Here is a 22,002-nt window from a genome sequence, read left to right as displayed (position 1 = left end):
AAGTGGTTTTGAAATCCTGACAGGACGTTCCTGGACGTCCTGCAGGATTTCATGCCGTGCGTGCCCGTGGGGGCGCGCAGCGCGCCGATCGGTGATGCGGGGTGTCAGTCTGACACCCTGCATCTCCGATCTCGGTAAAGAGCCTCCGGCGGAGACTCTTTACCACGTGATCAGCCGTGTCCAATGATGGCTGATCACGATGTAAACAGGAAGAGCCGTTGATGGCTCTTCCTCACTCGCGTCCTCACTAGCCCCCCCTCGGATCGCCACACTGGACCACCAGGATGGGCAAAAAAAATAAAAAAAGCCTGCAAAAAAATAAAAATAAAAAGTCTGAAAAAAAATAAAAAGTCTGAAAAAAAATAAATAAAAAAGATGCCAATCAGTGCCCACAATTGGGCACTGACTGGCAACCTGGGAAAATCAGTGCTGCCCCACAGTGTCCATCAGTGCCACCCCACAGTGTCCATCAGTGCCACCCCACAGTGCCCATCCATGCCCAGTGCCCACCTATCAGTGCCCATATGTGCCACCCATAAGTATCCATCAGTGCCACCCATAAGTGCCGCCCATGAGTGCCCATCTGTGCCGCCTATGAGTGCCCAGTGCCGCCTATGTGTGCCCATCAGTGCCGCCTATGTGTGCCCATCAGTGCCACATACCAGCGCCGCCAATCAGTGCCACCTCATCTGTGCCCATCACTTGCCTACTGTGCACATACACCCCCTTCCTGCCCAGACGAAATTTTAGCTTCCGACACTGCGTCGCTTTAACTGACAATTGCGCGGTTGTGTGACGTGGCTCCCAAACAAAATTGACGTCCTTTTTTTCCCCACAAATAGAGCTTTCTTTTGGTGGTATTTGATCGCCTGTGCGGTTTTTATTTTTTGGGCTATAAACAAAAAAAGAACGTAAATTTTGAAAAAAAAACACAATATTTTTTACTTTTTGCTATAATAAATATCCCATTTAAAAAAAAAAAAAAAGGTTTTATCTCAGTTTAGGCCGATACGTATTCTTTTACATATTTTTGTTAAAAAAAAAAATCGCCATAACCGTATAGTGTCTGGTTTGTGCAAAAGATATATTGCCTACAAAATAGGGGACATAATTTTTTTTTTATTATTATTATTTTTTTTTTACTAGGAATGGCGGCGATCTGCGATTTTTTTCGGGACTGCGACATTATAGCGGACACATCGGACACTTTTGACACATTTTTGGGACCATTCACATTTATACAGTGAACAGTGCTATAAATATGCATTGATTACTGTATAAATGTGACTGGCAGGGAAGGGGTTAAATGTGTAGCCTAGTCAGTGTTCTAACTGTAGGGGGAGGGGGGTGACTGGGGGAGGTGACCGATCTGTGTCCCTATGTACAAGGGACACAGCATCGGTCTCCTCTCCCTGACAGGACGTGGATCTCTGTGTTTACACACACAGATCCACGGTCCTGTTCAGTTACTGGGCAATCACGGGTGCCCGGCGGCCATCGCGGCCGCTGGGCACGCGCATTGTGTTCCCAGTAACGCGACGGGTGCGCGCGCCCCCTAGCGGCTTTAAATGACAGGACGTTGTATGACGTCCTGTCAGAACAATAGGGGATTCCGCCCGCTGTCATTTGACGGCAGGTGGGTGTTAAGTGGTTAAAAAAAGTAAAAAATCTCCTTAGGTGACGTTTAAAAAATTCTACGGGTTGCATGTTTTCAGTTACAGAGGAGGTCTAGGGCTAGAATTATTGTTCTCACTCTACCGACCGCGGCGATACCTCACATGTGCGGTTTGAACACCATTTTCATATGCAGGCGCTGCTCACGTATGCGTTTGTTTCTTTTTTATTTATTTTGACACAGTTTTTTTTAATTGGATCACTTTTAATCCTATTACAAGGGATGTTTACATCCCTTGTAATGGATAAAAGCATGTCAGGACCTCGAGATCTGGGGTCAAAAAGACCTCAGATCTCATATTTACACAAAAGTGCAAAGAAAAAAAAAATGTCATTTGAAAAAAATGACAAAAAAAATGGCCCTTTAATAGCTATGGACGGAAGTGACGTTTTGACATCACTTCCGCCCTGCTATGGCATGGAGACGGGTGAGGGCCATCTTTCCCTCACTCGTATCCATACCGAACAGGAGAGAGGACCCGATTGCTTCTGCCGCTACCGACGGCTTCGGTAAGCAAAGGAGGGCATGGGAGAGCAGCAGGAGGGGGGTTGTTTATCAGCGCAGCCCCCCCTCGGATCGCCACATGGACCACCAGGGAAGCCCACCCTGGACCCCCAGGGTGGGCCAAACAAAAAAAAAGCATGTAAAAAATAAATAAAAAAAAGTCTTAAAAAAAAAAAAGCTTTTTTTAAAAAAAAGATGCCAATCAGTGCCCACAAATGGGCACTGACTGGCAACATGGGTAGATCAGTGCTGCCCCCGCAATGTCCATCAGTGCCACCCCAAGTGTCCATCAGTGCCACCCCACAGTGCCCATCCATGCCCAGTGCCCATCTGTGCCACCCATAAGTATCCATCAGTGCCACCCATAAGTGCCGCCCATGTGTGCCCATCTGTGCCGCCTATGAGTGCCCAGTGCCACCCATGAGTGCCCATCAGTGCCGCCCATGAGTGCCCATCAGTGCCACCTATGTGTGCCCATCAGTGCCACCTATGTGTGCCCATCAGTGCTGCCTATGTGTGCCCATCAGTGCCGCCTATGTGTGCCCATCAGTGCCGCATACCAGCGCCGCCAATCAGTGCCACCTCATCTGTGCCCGTCAGTACTACCTCATCGATGTCCATCATCAGTGCCATCTCATCGGTGCCCATCAGTGCCGCCATATCAGTGCCCGTAATTGAAAGAGAAAACTTACTTATTTACAAAAAAAATAACAGAAAAAAATAAAAACGTAATTTTTTTCAAAATTTTCAGTCTTTTTTTAGTTGTCGCGCAAAAAAAAAAACGCAGAGGTGATCAAATACCACCAAAAGAAATCTCTATTTGTGGGGAAAAAAGGACGCCAATTTTGTTTGGGAGCCACGTCGCAGGACCGCGCAATTGTCATTCAAAGTGCGACAGTGCTGAAAGCTGAAAATTGGCTTGGGCGGGAAGGTGCGTAAGTGCCTGGTATGGAAGTGGTTAAATGATGTTGGCAAATTGAACAGGACAAATAGAAAGCAGGAAAGACACAGGCAGCAATAAAAACTGACAGGGGTTCTAATCCCTCTCCACAACTAAGAAAACAAAGTTTGCCTTATACTCTAACTTATAAGTTAGTTGGAAGTTAGTTATACTCTATGTTAGCAAGTTGCATTGGAACTACAGCATGCACCTCATTCAACATAAGTGAAAGCGCAGTAGCTTGAACAATAAAACAAAAGCCCTAAATAATGGCTCTCTAATCGTCCTTTCATATGTGTGGGATAATAGTATTATTAGCAGCCACACAGCATCCTCCTAATACACTCCCTGCTCTCATAGTACACGCCCCGAATTATTCAGGAAGTCCCGAGGAGGAAGTGACGTCACGCCGCGCCATGTGGCTATAAGGACAGAGCTTAGCCCAGAAGCCATTTTAGAGAGCTGCAGATCCAGCATGGTGGACGTGTATGTGGTGTGCAGAGGGAGGAGGTAGACGGAGGGGCTCTTTCTTGGTTATATGACAGTGATTGTGTTCTCTGTATTGTATTGGCAGATTACTGAATGCTGTTTTTTTTTGTTCCTAGGTGGAAAATGTTCTTTTCTGTCCATCTGTGTGGATCGTGATGGCGGTGAGTAGCTCCGCTTTTATCGGGACTTTCTAGCACTTCCTGCTTTTATCTGGCTGATTATTATCTGTACAGATTCATGGAAGTGCTGAGACTAAACCCTTCTCTTGCAACCCACAACTGACTTGTGTAAGTTGTGTTACTTATGGGGAGGGACAGGCATGTGTGACAATGCAGGGATGTGCTGCCTTGGGTGGGAGAGGATGCAGGTTACCCAGGCATGTACTATCCGTGTGTGTGCAAGGGAATGGAAATGTGCTGCTCATATAGAATGTACAACTGTGCTGTTGATGAGAAATAGAAAGCAAGCATGTGCTTGTGGCAGTGCAACTGTACTGAGGGAAGGGGCTGCAGGGGGTCGCAGGCGTGTGCTGCTGAGGGGGGCGAAGAGAACATAGGCATGTCTGTGTTGGAAGGGTACACAGGTGTGTGTGCGTGGGGGGGGGGGGGGCAAAGCATGTGGGTTATAGTGGGGGCACTGGCATGTACTACCCATGTCTGGAGGTCTGTGTTGCAGACATGTGGGGGAAGGGGGCACTGGCATGTACTAACCATGTCTGGAGGTGTGTGTTGCAGACATGTGCTGCTGCTGTGGGGGAAGGGGCATGGGCATGTACTACCATCTCTGGAGGGGATGTGTGTGTGCTGCTGAGGGGGGTGGGGTGCATAGGACACAGGCATGTGCTGACCTTATGTGGGTGGTTGTGGGGACACAAGCATGTACTACCCCATGTCTGAAGGGGTTGCAGATGTGGGAGAAGGGGGTGCAGACGTGTAACTCCTGTGGGGGAAGGGGGTGCAGACGTGTAACTCCTGTGGGGGAAGGGGGTGCAGACGTGTAACTCCTGTGGGGGAAGGGGGTGCAGACGTGTAACTCCTGTGGGGGAAGGGGGTGCAGACGTGTAACTCCTGTGGGGGAAGGGGGTGCAGACGTGTAACTCCTGTGGGGGAAGGGGACATGGGTGTGTACTACTCCTGTGGGGGAAGGGGACATGGGTGTGTACTACTCCTGTGGGGGAGGGGGACATGGGTGTGTACTACTCCTGTGGGGGAGGGGGACATGGGTGTGTACTACTCCTGTGGGGGAGGGGGACATGGGTGTGTACTACTCCTGTGGGGGAGGGGGACATGGGTGTGTACTACTCCTGTGGGGGAGGGGGACATGGGTGTGTACTACTCCTGTGGGGGAGGGGGACATGGGTGTGTACTACTCCTGTGGGGGAGGGGGACATGGGTGTGTACTACTCCTGTGGGGGAGGGGGACATGGGTGTGTACTACTCCTGTGGGGGAGGGGGACATGGGTGTGTACTACTCCTGTGGGGGAGGGGGACATGGGTGTGTACTACTCCTGTGGGGGAGGGGGACATGGGTGTGTACTACTCCTGTGGGGGAGGGGGACACAGGCTTGTGTGGGGTGAAGGGGACAGGGGTGTGTACTGCTCCTGGAGGGGGTGGGGGCAGGGGTGTGTACTGCTCCTGAGGGGGGGGGGCACAGGCATGTGCTCACGTGGGGGAGGGGTAGCACAGGCTTGTGTGGGGGGGGGGGCAAGATAGATGTGTGCTGCCAATATAGAGGGTACAATGAAATGCAAGCATTTTGCTGGTGTGTGTGAAATGAGAACTCTGGCATGTGCTGACCATGTTAATGGTGCAACTGTGCTGTTATGTGGAAGGTGAGGCAATGCAAGTGTGTGTAATGGGAAACAGGCATGTGACCTTTATATTACACAGCAGCTTGCACCACTGGGCCCCTTACATTACACAGCACCCCACAGCTCTGGGCCCCTTTACATAGCACACTGGACCCCTTTATATTACCCTGCACCTCTAATCTAACTATACAGTGTATAAATATATGTACAACTCCTGGGATGTATATATATCCTCTACACACTGTAACATTAACTGACTAGCCTGCCTGCTCTATCTAACTCCAAAAAATTAGGAGTCCCTCTGCCCCGTTGGGCTTCAAAGTGGAGCAGGTAGGGCGGGCTGTGTGGGAGGACCCCCTGACAAAACCGCCATTGCCACCCGGGGCATGGTGAAAGGTGGCAGATTGCCTCTGGGGGAGGCCTGCCTACTCCCAACTCCTGCAGTCCGGCTCCTCTCTCGAGTACACGCACAAAATACACTTAAAAAAGAAAACAAAAAAAAACATCCCTTGTAATGGATAAAAGCATGTCAGGACCTCGGGATCTGGGGTCAAAAAGACCTCAGATCTCATATTTACACAAGTGCAAAGAAAAAAAAATGTAATTTGAATGTCCCTTTTATAGCTATGGACGGAAGTGACATTTTGACATCACTTCAGCCCTGCTATGGCATGGAGACGGGTGAGGGCCATCTTTCCCTCACTCGTATCCATACCAAGCAGGAGAGAGGACCCGATTGCCTCTGCTGCTACCGCCGGCTTCGGTAAGCAACGGAGGGCATGGGAGAGCAGCAGGAGGGGGGTGCCCTCTCCCGCCGCCGATAACGGTGATCTTGCGGCGAATCCTCCAGAGACAACCATTATCATAAACCAGCCCGCCGCCTGAAGACGAGGATATCGGGGTTTGGCAGCAGCTGCTAACATAATAGAGCTATCCCGCTTCAAAGAAAGGAAGTATATAGACGTGCGGTGGTCCTGAATTGGTTAAGGGAATCTTCTGGGGTCCCTCAGGTCACCATAACTAGTGTCCCCATTGGGAAATTTCTGGGAACAAACCAAAATGTGTGATTTATCTTTTACTTTAAATGATATTGGCAAAACAGGACAAATAGAAAGCAGGAAAGACACAGGCAGCAATAAAAACTGACAGGGGTTCTAATCCCTCTCCACAACTAAGAAAACAAAGTTTGCCTTATACTCTAACTTATAAGTTAGTTGGAAGTTGGTTATACTCTGTTAGCAAGTTGCATTGGAACTACAGCATGCACCTCATTCAACATAAGTGAAAGCGCAGTAGCTTGAACAATAAAACAAAAGCCCTAAATAATGGCTCTTTAATCGTCCTTTCATATGTGTGGGATAATAGTATTATTAGCAGCCACACAGCATCCTCCTAATACACTCCCTGCTCTCATAGTACACGCCCCTAATTATTCAGGAAGTCCCGAGGAGGAAGTGACATCACGCCGCGCCATGTGGCTATAAGGACAGAGCTTAGCCCAGAAGCCATTTTAGAGAGCTGCAGATCCAGCATGGTGGACGTGTATGTGGTGTGCAGAGGGAGGAGGTAGACGGAGGGGCTCTTTCTTGGTTATATGACAGTGATTGTGTTCTCTGTGTTGTATTGGCAGATTACTGAATGCTGTTTTTTTTGTTCCTAGGTGGCAAATGTTATTTTCTGTCCATCTGTGTGGATCGTGATGGCGGTGAGTAGCTCCGCTTTTATCGGGACTTTCTAGCACTTCCTGCTTTTATCTGGCTGATTATTATCTGTACAGATTCATGGAAGTGCTGAGACTAAACCCTTCTCTTGCAACCCACGACTGACTTGTGTAAGTTGTGTTACTTATGGGGAGGGACAGGCATGTGTGACAACGCAGGGATGTGCTGCCTGGGTGGGAGAGGATGCAGGTTACCCAGGCATGTACTATCCGTGTGTGTGTGTGTGTGTGTGTGCAAGGGAATGGAAATGTGCTGCTCATATGGAATGTACAACTGTGCTGTTTATGAGAAATAGAAAGCAAGCATGTGCTTGTGGCAGTGCAACTGTACTGATGGAAGGGGCTGCAGGGGGTCGCAGGTGTGTGCTGCTGAGGGGGGTGACGAGGACATAGGCATGTCTGTGCTGGAAGGGTACACGGGCGTGTGTGCCTGGGGGGAGGAAGCAAAGCATGTGGGTTATAGTGAGGGCTCTGGCATGTACTACCCATGTCTGGAGGTGTGTGTTGCAGACATGTGGGGGAAAGGGGCACAGGCATGTACTACCATGTCTGGAGGGGATGCAGGTGTGTGCTGCTGAGGGGGGTGGGGTGCAGAGGACACAGGCATGTGCTGACCTTATGTGGGTGGTAGTGGGGACACAAGCATGTACTACCCATGTCTGAAGGGGATGTGTGTGTCTAGGGGTTGCAGACGTGGGGGGAAGGGGGTGGCATACGTGTACTACTCCTGTAGGGGAGGGGGACATGGGTGTGTACTACTCCTGTAGGGGAGGGGGACATGGGTGTGTACTACTCCTGTAGGGGAGGGGGACATGGGTGTGTACTACTCCTGTAGGGGAGGGGGACATGGGTGTGTACTACTCCTGTAGGGGAGGGGGACATGGGTGTGTACTACTCTTGTAGGGGAGGGAACACAGGCATGTGCTTGTGTGGGGGAAGGGGACAGGGGTGTGTACTGCTCCTGGAGGGGGGGGGGTGTACTGCTCATGTGGGGGAAGGGGGACACAGGCTTGTGTGGGGGAAGGGGACATGGGAATGTGCTCCTGAGGGGGAGGGGGGCAAGATAGATGTGTGCTGCCAATATAGAGGGTACAATGAAATGCAAGCATTTTGCTGGTGTGTGTGTGAAATGAGAACTCTGGCATGTGCTGACCATGTTAAAGGTGCAACTGTGCTGTTATGTGGAAGGTGAGGCAATGCAAGTGTGTAATGGGAAACGGGCATGTGCTCCTGATGTGTCTGTCAATTTATCTCTGGGGTAGGGGATACACATTTGCTGCTTACTGACTGACTGAATTTCTCCCTTGTAGGATCTGTAGTGCTTCAGGTGACACAAGGTAAGTGATTCTCCTAGGATGAAATGCTTGTCATATTAAATGTTGTATCATAGGATAAGGTGCATACAAAGCAAATACACTGCAGTTTGAAACATGAATTACTAGTGACTGGTGCTACACTTGGAATATTATATGCAGAGCATAAGTGGGAGTTGAGGAGGAAATTGGTAACAATCTAAGAAGGGAGGTAATATAAAAATCCATCTGTTCCTGGCAGGTAGTAACCGATATGCATTAGTTGTGTGGAAGCTTTTTATATAGATAAGTCCATCCTAAAGCTGCTCCACATGGCACATATAATTGTATTTTCCCAGATCAAACTACTTGAGATTGTCTCTGCTTTTAAAAGAAACACAAACCGGACAGATTAAAAAGCCCATGTATGGTTCCCCTGGATTGTGGTTGTAGCGCCCCCCTAGGGTCACTAGGTCCTAGTCAGGTTTTTCTCTGAAGACATGTGCTTGACTGATGCAGGCAACTCCAGCAACCCAATAGTTTGGCCTGTTCATTCTGGTGGTCATCTGTCCCTTGCAGGGTTTCTTTAAAAAATTGTATTGGCAGTTTGGCATCTCTGGGCAGGCACTTTACACCCAACGTTGTCGACTCAGTGTGTGGATATCTGATGCCTGCAGCTACAAGTATTCAGATATCATTTTTTGGCATGGCGATTCCCTGCACCGTAAGAACAATCAGATGTTACTGCCCTGAGCAATTAGTTGGGCCCCCTATGAGGGCTGCAACAGATCCAAAAAAAATCATGGTTTGGATCGTTCCTTGGATCAGTCACGGATCCGATAATTTTTCAGATCGCCACCACCTCTCCCCTGTCAGTGCGCTGCTCTGGTGAGCTCACCTAGGCCACCACTGTGTACCAAGATGGCTGAAGTAGTGTGCTGATTCGCGGACGTTGACACGTACGGATCAATGATTATCCATTGCACCCCTACCTAATGACTGACTTAATCTGTGCATGTAGCACAATTCTATGTACTTCAGTTTAATATCATGCCAACCATTTACAGATTTTACCAGCTACACTGGATGATAAATATTCCATAAACTTAAGTGGATTGAATACCTGTGTAGACTGAGGAGTTTGGGATACAGTCACTCTCCTAACACCTTGTGTGGGGTTTTTTATGCAGTTGTTTGGAATACAATTGGGCAATACACAAGTCTACATAGACCAGTATCCTAAAAGTCTGACTTGTTTGAGGTCTATCCCGATGGCACTTTGCTGTAAGTTCATATCGTTGGAAACGCCTCAAAGATTAAACTTGCAGTTAGCTTTGCTTGCTGAAACCTTGTTTTTAGTAGGGTATTGACTGCATGACAATTTTGTTATCAAATTCTGTTCTGTGCTTTTGTGCCTCCTGTCACTGTCCTGATCAGATTTTATTCCTCCAGACTGAAGTTGACGTTAACATGTATTGGAATCGGCATCTCTTGCAGCAGAAAAATCTAGCCAGGTAATTTAAATGTTAGTTCTCTGAAGTTATGCCATTTGGGGTTGCAGTACAGTACTTGGCACATGCAGTGTTCAAAAGTGGTCCTACTGCTTAAAGGATGGTGGTATCTTGTGAGGTTTTAAATGGGTGACGTGTGTGTGTGTGTGGGGGGGGACACTATGGCAGGGGTTGGCCCTCCAGTTCAGGAACTATGATTCCTGTCATGTCTGTGAATGTCAGTTTTTACAAAACACATGACAGCAGATTAAAAATCTTGCCTTACCTTTTGTGAGTGCCTAATGTATATCCCGCACTGTATGGTATCTGCACGCAATGGCTTTATCCTATTGTGGTGTTCAATAACCGGTGCAAGATCAAATCAGTAAGTGGCATCGTTGGTTTCAAGCCTCATGTGTTTGAAGTCCTGGTTTTATGCTGAGACAAAGTTTTTGATGTCGAGTGTTTTTTTTTTTTTTTTTTTTTTTTTTTTTATACCCACACGGCTAATGTAGTTTCTTGCCTTACAGATGGAACACTGTCCAGCTATTAAATCTGCTGCTACCCTGGGAGACGAAATGTTAGTTTGTAAGTACCAATGGAGTGCAGCCCTTGGCTTCTGTCTGGTCCTTTGTAAATTGGCTGCAAAAAAAGCTTTCATCTGGTAGAGGAACCACAAGTCACAGCATACATTTGTTAGGACAAGGAACCTTTTGAACTGTATAATTTGCCAACTGCCAGGTTCAGTACACTACATTGAAAATTATTGTAATGCAAGTGGAGTAAAACTGAATAACTGTACCCTGAAATGTATTGGGATACATCTGCATTGTGTGTGTGTGTGTGTGTGTGTGTGTGTGTGTGTGTGTGCATATATTTTAATTATCTTGACCCTAAGCATTGAGAAGGATTTCTTTATGGTACATTAACATTAGAGGTGGGTTTGACATTGCTTGAGTTCAGCTGAACTCGCATGGTTTCAAACCTTTTTAAAGAATAACCAGACAACTTTTTTCCTTTGCTCCCATTAGGGGGATTCACCCTCACTATTTGTCACCTTTTTTTTCTGTTCTAATTGAATGTAAATGTTCCAGAACAGTAATGGGAGGGGAGTGACAACGCCAGTTCTGGTGACGGCAAGGGCTTCCTCTCACTTTCTGTTTCCACTATGGAACAGGTGGAGGCAAATCTCCACAATGAAATGCATGACAAGGGTTATAATCCACAACCCTCACCATCACTCACCCACCTTGATATAGGGTGGCAGTCACTGGCCCCTGCTCTTGCCCAGTAGATGTGAGATGAAGGAAGTGTTTGTTCTACCCAATTATAGTCTATTTTTAATATTTGTTTCAAAAAGGAACTCCTGGCAGATATAAGGATCATTTAAAAACAAATTTGTTTTTACTTTGCACTAGAACATGTGCTCTTAAGTCTTTCTGTGCAAGGCCCCCTTATTGCAACAGGTAAAAACCCTGTTAAATGGGTCTGTTGGGGATAGAATAAACTCCCAAGCAGAGGTTAGGGACAGGTTGGTGACCAAATTGCATTGCAGTACACATGTGCAATCACCAGCCTCTCTATGCGGTCTTGCAGCTGTGCCCTGACCAAGACTGAACATTACTACAGACCATTTTGGCTGCTAAACAGTTCATGTGTCTTTAACATTTTCTAGAGTTCAGCTTTAGGCTCCATTCACACTTGTGTGTCTTGTCATGCAACTTTTGGACATCAAAGTTGCATGAAAAGTTGTTACCCCCCCCCCCCCCATATTTTCTAATGAGAACCATATGTATATGCAACTTAAAGTAGTGCATGCACTACTTTGGTCTCACTTTCATGCAACTTGAGGGCCATAGACTTCAATGGTAAACCTAAGCTGCATGAAAGGAACACCTAAATGCTACGCAACAGTTGTCTGTCATCCCTGGTCAGTCACTTACAAGTTACACCCATCCAGTCAGTAACTTTGGTGTCATACAAGGAGCCTTAAACAGTTTTTAACCACTTATAATATATAACACTCAGATGAACTGTATTGACAATTGCCTTTATTTTTTTGCCCATTGTTATGAACATGGTCATCATTACCAAGGCTGCTAGCACTTCTGTTTCTAGTATGCTGTGGACATGACCAAAGAGTGAAACTTCACAAGGTCTTCATGGATGCTGGGTGTATGTATATACAGCATCGGACCTTCTGCAGGACAAATACAAAGTTTATTTTTTTTACATTTTATGTGTATGTAGTATCTCTAATCTAGTTTCTTGCCTTACAGATGGAGCACTGTCCAGCTATTAAATCTGCTGCTATCCTGGGAGACAACATTTTAGTTTGTAAGTACAAATTGAGTGCAGCCCTTGGCTTCTGTCTGGTTCTTTGTAAATTGGCTGCAAAAAAGCTCCCATCTGGTAGAGGAACCACAAGTCACAGCATGCATTAGTTAGGGCGAGGAACTTTTTGAACGGTAGATTTTGCCAAATGCCAGGTTCCAGCCCCCATTCATTGAAAATTATTGGAATACAAATGGAGTAAAACTGAATTTAGCTGTACTGGGATACAACTGCTGTGTGTGTGTGTGTGTGTGTGTGTGTGTGTGTGTGTGTGTGTGTGTGTATATATACACACATCACAATTTTTTTTTTTTTTAATTCTCTTGGGCCCCTAAGCAGTCAGAAGGATTTCTTGATCAAGGTCCGCTGAACTCCATTTCAAACTTGCATTTCATTGCAAGTTTGGAGGCAATTTGAAAGAAATCTGTGGGTTCATGCACAGATGTCTATTGAAATCACCCCCAAGTCGCCAAAAGTAGTTCAGGAACTACTTCAGGAAATCGGGGAGCCTTGCAAAGTCAGTGTCGCACTGATTCAGATGTTGCTGGTAATGGGCTGCGAATTGGCATGTTAAGTCTCAGCCATCAGCTGGGCACGCTGACCATAGTGTTCTGGTTGAGTTTAATGCTGCCATTGTTCAAAAGGTGTAAGTGACAGGACTTTTATAGAATACTTTTTAAAGATCAGAATGTTGTGGCCTTTTTATCCAGATGATACAATTGTGTCAGCAGCTAGTCGGCTCTAAATGAATCCTCCATGTCACAGTACTATTATATATTTAGGTGTATTTTGTTTTCAAATGGGAAGAGCTATAATGCATTTGGTCAAATATGCCATAACACAAAGTTGTAAAGTGTTATTTTAGTGGTTTAAATCCTTTTTGCTAAGGAACAAAGTATAGTGTAACCATTTCCAAAAAAACAGGGTTGGATCACTAAGTATTTCACACAAAGGAAGCCATACAAAGAACCGGATACCTTTGAAATGTTAACATGTATTTGCTTTGTATGTATATATGCTTGCATGGCTGGGCCTTCAATATGTGAATTGTGAACAACTGAAATTGCTTCTCCCCAAGTCTGAACTTGATCGATCATTCAGTATTGTAGTTTTCTAGTCATTTTGCCTTGTTAACTGTATGGAGCACAGTTCTGTTATGTGTCTCTTCCCTACAACAAGGCCACATCAATGCACAGGTTTTGCTTCCATCATGTAGAACACATTGCAGTGATGACAATGAGACCTGCTATATTTCTAATGCTTTTATAAGATAATTTTACTGTTCCAGAATGTTGTCAAATGTGTGTTTGTTCTCCAGGTGCCCCTTTAGATCTCGTCCATATGGATCCTTGGCCATGATGCAGGTTAGTACCCCGTTTAGCCAGGATACTATAGCACGTGCTATGTGTGTCTGTCCTATCTATAGATGCAGACTGACGCAAGTGCTTAAAATAAAACCTTCTTTTGCAACCCACAACTTGGTTCATTTGTATGAGTTGTGTTACTTACAGGAAGGGACATCTACATGTTGGCACTGTAGTCCTTGTGGATTACTAATTGCTCTTATTTCTTGCAGGATCAGGATTTGTAATTTTGTGATATGAGGTAAGTGCAGTTTTCTTTTTTTTTTTTTTTTTTTTATAAGATTGGGCATTGGGGGGGAATCTCCAAAATGGCACACTGATCACATGGCTGTCCTGATGATTTCCAATGTTCAACTGCTCTGAATATAAGTGAAAGACCATAGCTTTTCTGAACAGCTTACATGGTAGTGAACTTGCCTCTTAATATAAACATAAGTTTTTAATACTACTTTATTTGCTTCTAGGAAAGTATCCAAAGTACTAAACAGATCACTGCCAAGGTAATGGTCTTAGGTTTTAGTGTGGGTTTTCTTCTGTTTTTTAAAGCTATAATTTCCACTTGTATACCTCCTCCCGTGCCTTACTTGGTGTTATAAGGGCCATTTCCATGACCTGTTTGGATGTCTTAAGGGATCAAACACCTACTGCAAGCAAATAGGAGAAGCAAGCAGGTGTTTTTCCTTAATGTAATTTTCTAATAAAACTGGTTATGGCAGCCATCACATTTTTAAAGGGATGGTTTTTGATTGGCTTTATTTTAATTGGCTCTATGCTTTCATTTACAGCCACTATGGCTGTCCTATACAAATACCCTAATGTGCACTATTGAGGCATATCATTTAAAGTGATAAAGTATTTTTTAGAGGGGCAGCCCAGATCCTCTTCTTGGCTCCCTCTTTGGCTCTCCTGGCCCCTTCATGTCAAGTGCCCCAACAGCAAACCTCTTGCTATGGGGGCACTTGAGCCAAGTAAGTCACGGCTCCCCATGTCCATTCAGACATGGAGCCCCTGTTCAGCCCTGCCCCTCTCCTGATTGGCTAGGTGACTTTTCTAGCAGAAGGAGCCAATGGTGCTGCTGTCTCAGCTAATAGTCCCGGATGGCTAAGGCACTCATGGACATTTCTGGAGAGAAGGGGTGCTGGGGCTGCTGCGCACTTTTTCTATCTTCAAGCATAGAATGCATGAAGATGAGAAAAATCGGACTACAGCCCCTTTATGGGCATTCAGATCTGTAGTCTTTCCAAAAATGTATAAGGTCTGAAGTCGGATGTTAAAGATCACTTGCAGTACTCCTTAGCGCCTCTGTCCTCTGGGCCCACTAACAGGCCAGGTGTTATGTATTACCTCTGAGATGCAATCACTGAGCAGCACATATAACCTGTATTGTATTTCGGTTATCTTGCAAACCTGGCCTGTTAGTGGGCCCTGAGAACAGGGTTGTTGACCACTGATTTAGTGAAATACTTTCACTTATCCACTCATGAAAGGGTTGCAGTTGGTCCTTATTCCAACACTGAAATGGTTCAGTGGCAAAGTTCTTATCCAGATATTAAAAGCCTATCCAAGGGCAAAACTTTGCTTTAAAGATAGTGGAGGGGGTTGGGTAAACTGACTAATTTTAGGTCTCATTAGATCATTCCACGTTCTGTGGACATTAATATCCTCTTAATGTAAGGAAATCCCCTCTTAGGGTGTCGTTGGAACAAGTGTCCCTGTTGGAGGATTTCCCCTCTATTTCTGTTCTGCTGACAACAGAATGCTCGATTTGCACTTATTCTCCCTCTCTCCTTTTTCGGTTATACTTTTTATAAATTGTCCACTCATGCACAATGGGTCAACATACTGACCTATATTTGTTTGCTTTAAATTGCAGGTATAATTTTAACTAGTGTTTGTCACAATTGGTGGGGACCCCCAAACAGTCACTTGTTGTACATTCTTTCTGTTTGATGCCTGCTACAATATATTCTCTGCCGTTTTTGAGGTCTATCCCGATGGCACTTTGATGTAAGTTCATATCGTTGGAAACGCCTCATAGATTAAATTTGTAGTTGCTTTGCCTCCGAAAACGCTGTGTTTAGTGGGTTAGAACTACATAACAAAGGACAATTAAATGCTGGAATTGGTGTGCTTGTGCTGCCTGTAACTTAACAGATATATATTTTATGTAGGCAGAAGATGGCCCAAACATGTCTTGGAGCTGGCACCTCGCAACACTGAACAGCTATCAATGCAGGTAAATTAAGTTTGCTCCTCACTGTGCTAAAATGAGCAATTATGTCTGTTTCTGGACACCTGTGCAAAAGAGCCATTGCTGCATTTCAGTTCAAATGATGATTTTTTTTTTGTTCAACTGCTATGTGACTGAGGAGTGAACTTGCCTTTATATCTGACTAGAACTGAAAATATGAAATCTCTGCATTGACTCTTATGGTCAGTTGGCATAATGGTGATGGAATCTTGGAAAAGCCATTTACCTGATATACTTGGGGGTGGAAATTGTGATTACGTTTTTTTTTTTTTTCAATCATTATGCAGATTGGTTATTTCCTAGCAAGATGAGTTTGTCTTGACTGACTTTTGATCTTTGTCTTAGATTTCTTTAAATCGGGATTGGTCTTCGTCTTCTAAGAGGTATGTGGTGAATGTGATTGCTAGCGCACTGTATGGTATCTGCACACAATAGCTGTTTCCTATTGGGGTGTTCAATAACCAGTGCAATAACAAATCAGTAAGTGGCATCGTTGGTTCTCAAGCCTTATGTGTTTGAAGACCTGGTTTTTATGCTGATACAAGTGGGGTCCTCCCACCCCTGTGTGAATAGAAATTGTAGCTCTGCTAGAAAATGCTCTTGACAAATGTAACATTATGCAGTGACCTTTTTTTGTTTTTGGAGGTCTTATGCTGTCTTTTCTCTTACAGGTAAAGGATGCACGTTTTACCAGGTAACAACCACATGTTAAATGAGGGGACTGTAGACCATAGTTTTTGGTCAGTGTGTACCTCCAGTCTATCAAAATGAAGACTGATGACCTCTCTGGAAAGACGTGGGTTTTTTTGGCTTTTTATTTATTTTATTTAACTGCTAAATCAATGGGTTTACATCAGTTTTTTTTTTTTTTTTTTTTAAAGCAGTGTTCCGCAGGGGAAAATTGTCAGCAGCTCCAAATACTGTAGCTGCTGACTTTCAATCTATGAAAACTTGCCTGTCCAGGGAGCCCAGGATATCAGCACCCAGCCCATTTTCAGATCGGGTGCTGCCACCGCCATTTGTAGTGAGGAGAAGCCAGCAGTGAAGACTTCCAGCTTCACAGCTGGTTCCCTACTGTGCTTTCTAATTGGCCTGGTGGCAGAGGAGGTGGGCTGAACGTCCAAGAAATGTCGCGGTCTCACAAATGGGGAAAGGTTGTGTGTCTCCCAGAAAGGTGCCACATGTGGTGCCGTGGATCTCGACTTTAAGTCTTTAGATGGGAAGTGATTTCCAGAAAGCGGTGACTAAGCCACTGTTGCTGTAGAAACAAAGCTGACCACTTACAGAACTTACCAGCTACGCTACATAGACCAGTATCCTAAAAGTCTGACTTGTTTGAGGTCTATCCCGATGGCACTTTGCTGTAAGTTCATATCGTTGGAAACGCCTCAAAGATTAAACTTGCAGTTAGCTTTGCTTGCTGAAACCTTGTTTTTAGTAGGGTATTGACTGCATGACAATTTTTTAATCAAATTCTGTTCTGTGCTTGTGTGCCTCCTGTCACTGTCCTGATCAGATTTTATTCCTCCAGACTGAAGTTGACGTTAACATGCATTGGAATCAGCATCTCTTGCAGCAGAAAAATCTAGCCAGGTAATTTAAATGTTAATTCTCTGAAGTTATGCCATTTAGGGTTGCAGTACAGTACTTGGCACATGCAGTGTTCAAAGTAGTCCTGCTTAAAGGATGGTGGTATCTTGTGAGGTTTTAAATGGGTGACTGATGTGTGTACACTATGGCAGGGGTCTCTAAACTATGGCCCTCCAGTTTAGGAACTACAATTCCTGTCGTGTCTGTGAATGTCAGTTTTAACAATGCCTCCTAAACTGGTAGCTGCCAAACACATGGCAGCAGATTAAAAATCTTGCCTTACCTTTTGTGAGTGCCAAATGTATATCCCGCACTGTATGGTATCTGCACGCAATGGCTTTATCCTGTTGTGGTGTTCAATAACCGGTGCAAGATCAAATCAGTAAGTGGCATCGTTGGTTTCAAGCCTCTTGTGTTTGAAGTCCTGGTTTTATGCTGAGACAAAGCTTTTGTATGTCAAGACTTTTTTTTTTATATATACCCACACGGCTAATGTAGTTTCTTGCCTTACAGATGGAACGCTGTCCAGCTATTAAATCTGCTGCTATCCTGGGAGACGAAATGTTAGTTTGTAAGTACCAATGGAGTGCAGCCCTTGGCTTCTGTCTGGTCCTTTGTAAATTGGCTGCAAAAAAGCTTTCATCTGGTAGAGGAACCACAAGTCACAGCATACATTTGTTAGGACAAGGAACCTTTTGAACTGTGTAATTTGCCAACTGCCAGGTTCAGTACACTACATTGAAAATCATTGTAATGCAAGTGGAGTAAAACTGAATAACTGTACCCTGAAATGTATTGGGATACATCTGCATTGTGTGTGTGTGTGTGTGTGTGTGTGTGTGTGTGTGTGTGTATATATATATTTTAATTATCTTGACCCTAAGCATTGAGAAGGATTTCTTTATGGTACATTCACATTAGAGGTGGGTTTGACATTGCTTGAGTTCAGCTGAACTCGCATGGTTTCAAACCTTTTTAAAGAATAACCAGACAACTTTTTTCCTTTGCTCCCATTAGGGGGATTTACCCTCACTATTTGTCACCTTTTTTTTTCTGTTCTAATTGAATGTAAATGTTCCAGAACAGTAATGGGAGGGGAGTGACAACGCCAGTTCTGGTGACGGCAAGGGCTTCCTCTCACTTTCTGTTTCCACTATGGAACAGGTGGAGGCAAATCTCCACAATGAAATGCATGACAAGGGTTATAATCCACAACCCTCACCATCACTCACCCACCTTGATATAGGGTGGCAGTCGCTGGCCCCTGCTCTTTACCCGGTAGATGTGAGATGAAGGAAGTGTTTGTTCTACCCAATTATAGTCTATATTTTTAATATTTGTTTCAAAACGGAACTCCTGGCAGATATAAGGATCATGTAAAAACAAATTTGTTTTTACTTTGCACTAGAACATGTGCCATTGAATGGTTTCTCAGTTTGGTTGAGAGCCCATCCAATGTGACAGTTACATTCCCGTCATGATGGGTTTACTTCAGTTTTTAAAGCTGTGTTCCACTGGGGGGAAAAGAGATGAGTATTGTAGAATATCACAAATGTTTCTATGGTCAACTGTTGCTTGACTGCAGAATTAACTAAATTTGCATCTGATTAGAGCTTGGAAATGTGTCAATTGCTTTATCTCGGTGGTATTGTTGCATTAATGCAGCTTATTCAAACATAAACTGGTTGCTGCCAAACACATGGCAACAGATTACAAATCTTGCCTTACCTTTTGTGAGTGCCTAATGTATATCCCGCACTGTATGGTATCTGCACGCAATGGCTTTATCCTATTGTGGTGTTCAATAACCGGTGCAAGATCAAATCAGTAAGTGGCATCGTTGGTTTCAAGCCTCTTGTGTTTGAAGTCCTGGTTTTATGCTGAGACAAAGTTTTTGATGTCAAGCTTTTTTTTTTTTTTTTATATACCCACAGGGCTAATGTAGTTTCTTGCCTTACAGATGGAACGCTGTCCAGCTATTAAATCAGCTGCTACCCTAGGAGATGAAATGTTAGTTTGTAAGTACCAATGGAGTGCAGCCCTTGGCTTCTGTCTGGTCCTTTGTGAATTGGCTGCAAAAAAGCTTTCATCTGGTAGAGGAACCACAAGTCACAGCATGCATTTCAATTGGGAAAAGGCACTTTTTGAACTGTAGATTTTGCAAAATGCCAGGTTCCAGCCCTCATTCATTGGAATACAAATGGAGTAAAACTGAATAACTACCCTGAAATGTATTGGTATACATCTGGTGTGTGTTGACCCTAAGGATTTCTTGATGGTACATTCACATTGGAGGTGGGTTTGAAATTGCTTGAGAGCTGAACTCGCATGGTTTCAAACCTTTTTAAAAGTATAACCAGACAACTACTTTCCTTTGCTCCCATTAGGGGGATTCACCCTCACGATTTGTCACCTTTTTGCTGTTCTAATTGAATATAAAAAAAAAATTGTTTCAGAACCCTAATAAAGGGGGGTGACAACCAGGGCTTCCTGTTTCCACTATTTAACAGGTGGAGGCAAGTAATCTCCACTGAAACACATGACAAGGGTTTTACATCACTCACTGACCCCGATATAGGGTGGCAGTCGCTGGCCTCCGCTCTTGCCCAGTAGATGTGAGTTTATGTTCTACCCAATTATAGGCTATATTTTTTTATATTTGTTTCAAAACAGAACTCCTGGCAGATATATATATAGATATATATCTATATATATCATTTAAAAAAAAAAAGTTTGCTCTAGAACATGTGCGCTTAAGTCTCTCTGTGCAAAGCCCCCTTATTGCAACAGTTAAAAACCTGTTAAGTAGGTCTGTTGGGGGTAGAATTTAACTCCTATCAGAGGTTAGGGACCAAATTGCATTGCAGTACACAAGTGCAATCGCCAGCCTCTCTAAAGTTCCCCCCCCCCCATATTTTCCAATGAAAACCATACGTATATGCAACTTAAAGTAGTGCATGCACTACTTTGGTCTGACTTTAATTCAGCTGAGAACCAACATTGAAGTCCATGGCCCTCAAATTGCATGAAAGTAACACCTAAATGCTCTGCAACAGTTGCCAGTCATTTACAAGTTACACTCATCCGGTCAGTGTAACTTTGGTGTCATACAAGTATGAAAGGAGCCTTAAACCGTTTTTAACCACTTATAATGCATATATTCTAACACTCAGATGAACTGTATTGACAATTGGCTTTATATTTTTGGCATGTTATGAACATGGTCATCATTACCAAGGCTGCTAGCACTTCTGTTTCTAGTACGCTGTGGACATGACCAAAGAGTAAAACTTCACAAGGTCTTCATGGATGCTGGGTGTATGTATATACAGCATCGGACCTTCTGCAGAACAAATGCAATAAAGCGTTTTTTTTATTCCTTTTATTGTAAATGTGTTTGTATATAATTTTTTTTTTTTTTTTTTTTCCTTCTAGAATGAATGGACATTTCAAAAAGGTATGCATTAATTTGAGTTCATATAGTATTACGGTCACTTCAAAGAGGGCTTTTTTGGCTTAAACAATCTGTTCTTACGCTGTGACCAAAAGTAAAATCCTCTACAGGATACCATGGGCACACTGTGTGTACTGTGGTCTATTGCAGAGGAGATAACTTGTACAAAGAAATGCAGACCTTGCCTTTTGACCTGCTGCAAATTACATTTGTCTGGCCAACAATGGCTTCAGTACTTTAAGACACTGACCCAGAACAAGCATGCATATGTGTAAGGTTGAACAAAATCCTTCTTACTTGGGAGATACTGAATGCGCTGGACAAGCATTATTATGGGACACTAGCATTTTAGGCTTACTTAAAGAGGAACTGCAGTCTGCTCACTTTTTTTTAATTCCACACTGATTCTGTACTTGTCAGATATATGCTGCAGAAATCTTTCACTGAGAGCAGCTGAAGCTGCTACCTGTTCACTTACTGGATTTAAACACATACCTCCAGCCCTCATATGATTCCTCTCCCTGGCAAACTTGTGAGAGCTGTGCATGTCATAAGCTTTTTTTTTTTTTGCCAAGAAACTGCAAGTGGGCTGTATAAGGTATTGGCAGAAAGTGTTTAACTATCCTTAGCTAAAACAAAAGTAGATTTAATATATAAATGCTGAACTTCTACTTTAAGTCAGCAGCTGTGGCCCAGTTTGTGTTCACGCTTGCTGATCAGATAGTTTGTTATCTAGCATAGATGTTCAGCTTTACACTACATCTCTAGGAAATGCCATTAAACCTGAAATACTTAATATGTAATGTTTGAGCTTGATTTCCTTTGTTTTTTTTAGGTGGAAACTGGTTCAGCTGCAGTGTCAAGATAAAAATAAACATTTTGAACAAATAATTAGCTGTGTGGTGTTTTTTATTTAAACTAGGCTTTCCTAATCTGTACATTGCTACTTTTGCATTGGTTGGTCTACAAATTACAATGACTTGTATTTTGTTTAAATGTTCAATGCAAGAGAAATGTGCAGCAGATAGATGCTAATTTCAGAGCATTTACTAAAAAAAAGTTGCTACTACAGGCTGACACTGACATAC

General features: G+C 44.0%; 1 long non-coding RNA gene and 11 other non-coding genes across 17 annotated transcripts; all 12 read left to right on the top strand.

Moving 5' to 3' along the window:
- Positions 1–3,526: 3,526 nt before the first annotated feature.
- LOC120926619 lies at positions 3,527–21,801 on the top strand. 6 transcript variants are annotated; one of them, XR_005746966.1, is made up of 18 exons: positions 3,528–3,629; positions 3,725–3,769; positions 7,080–7,124; positions 8,450–8,476; positions 9,884–9,945; positions 10,452–10,509; positions 12,201–12,258; positions 13,574–13,619; positions 13,832–13,860; positions 14,084–14,119; positions 15,791–15,855; positions 16,216–16,253; positions 16,542–16,564; positions 17,402–17,463; positions 17,974–18,031; positions 19,421–19,478; positions 20,896–20,917; positions 21,750–21,801. It is a non-coding gene; the product is annotated as an uncharacterized LOC120926619 (long non-coding RNA). The 6 variants fall into 6 exon arrangements; XR_005746970.1 differs by lacking the exon at positions 7,080–7,124 and having other exon boundaries at positions 3,527–3,629; positions 12,186–12,258; XR_005746965.1 differs by lacking the exon at positions 7,080–7,124 and having other exon boundaries at positions 3,529–3,629.
- On the top strand, positions 3,801–3,926 carry LOC120929808. Its single transcript, XR_005747506.1, has one exon. It is a non-coding gene; the product is annotated as a small nucleolar RNA SNORA40 (small nucleolar RNA).
- Positions 7,156–7,281, top strand: LOC120929809. The gene has a single exon (XR_005747507.1). It is a non-coding gene; the product is annotated as a small nucleolar RNA SNORA40 (small nucleolar RNA).
- On the top strand, positions 9,687–9,814 carry LOC120929795. Its single transcript, XR_005747494.1, has one exon. It is a non-coding gene; the product is annotated as a small nucleolar RNA SNORA18 (small nucleolar RNA).
- LOC120929784 lies at positions 10,234–10,370 on the top strand. The gene has a single exon (XR_005747483.1). It is a non-coding gene; the product is annotated as a small nucleolar RNA SNORA8 (small nucleolar RNA).
- LOC120929787 lies at positions 13,379–13,509 on the top strand. The gene has a single exon (XR_005747486.1). It is a non-coding gene; the product is annotated as a small nucleolar RNA SNORA1 (small nucleolar RNA).
- Positions 13,649–13,777, top strand: LOC120929807. The gene has a single exon (XR_005747505.1). It is a non-coding gene; the product is annotated as a small nucleolar RNA SNORA40 (small nucleolar RNA).
- LOC120929793 lies at positions 15,598–15,723 on the top strand. The gene has a single exon (XR_005747492.1). It is a non-coding gene; the product is annotated as a small nucleolar RNA SNORA18 (small nucleolar RNA).
- Positions 16,278–16,416, top strand: LOC120929781. Its single transcript, XR_005747480.1, has one exon. It is a non-coding gene; the product is annotated as a small nucleolar RNA SNORA8 (small nucleolar RNA).
- On the top strand, positions 17,205–17,332 carry LOC120929794. The gene has a single exon (XR_005747493.1). It is a non-coding gene; the product is annotated as a small nucleolar RNA SNORA18 (small nucleolar RNA).
- Positions 17,770–17,906, top strand: LOC120929783. The gene has a single exon (XR_005747482.1). It is a non-coding gene; the product is annotated as a small nucleolar RNA SNORA8 (small nucleolar RNA).
- On the top strand, positions 19,215–19,351 carry LOC120929782. Its single transcript, XR_005747481.1, has one exon. It is a non-coding gene; the product is annotated as a small nucleolar RNA SNORA8 (small nucleolar RNA).
- Positions 21,802–22,002: the final 201 nt, after the last annotated feature.

This window comes from Rana temporaria, chromosome 2 (assembly GCF_905171775.1).
Source record: "Rana temporaria chromosome 2, aRanTem1.1, whole genome shotgun sequence".
In the NCBI taxonomy this organism is placed as follows: Eukaryota; Metazoa; Chordata; class Amphibia; order Anura; family Ranidae; genus Rana; species Rana temporaria.
This window is presented reverse-complemented; position numbering and strand designations above follow the sequence as displayed.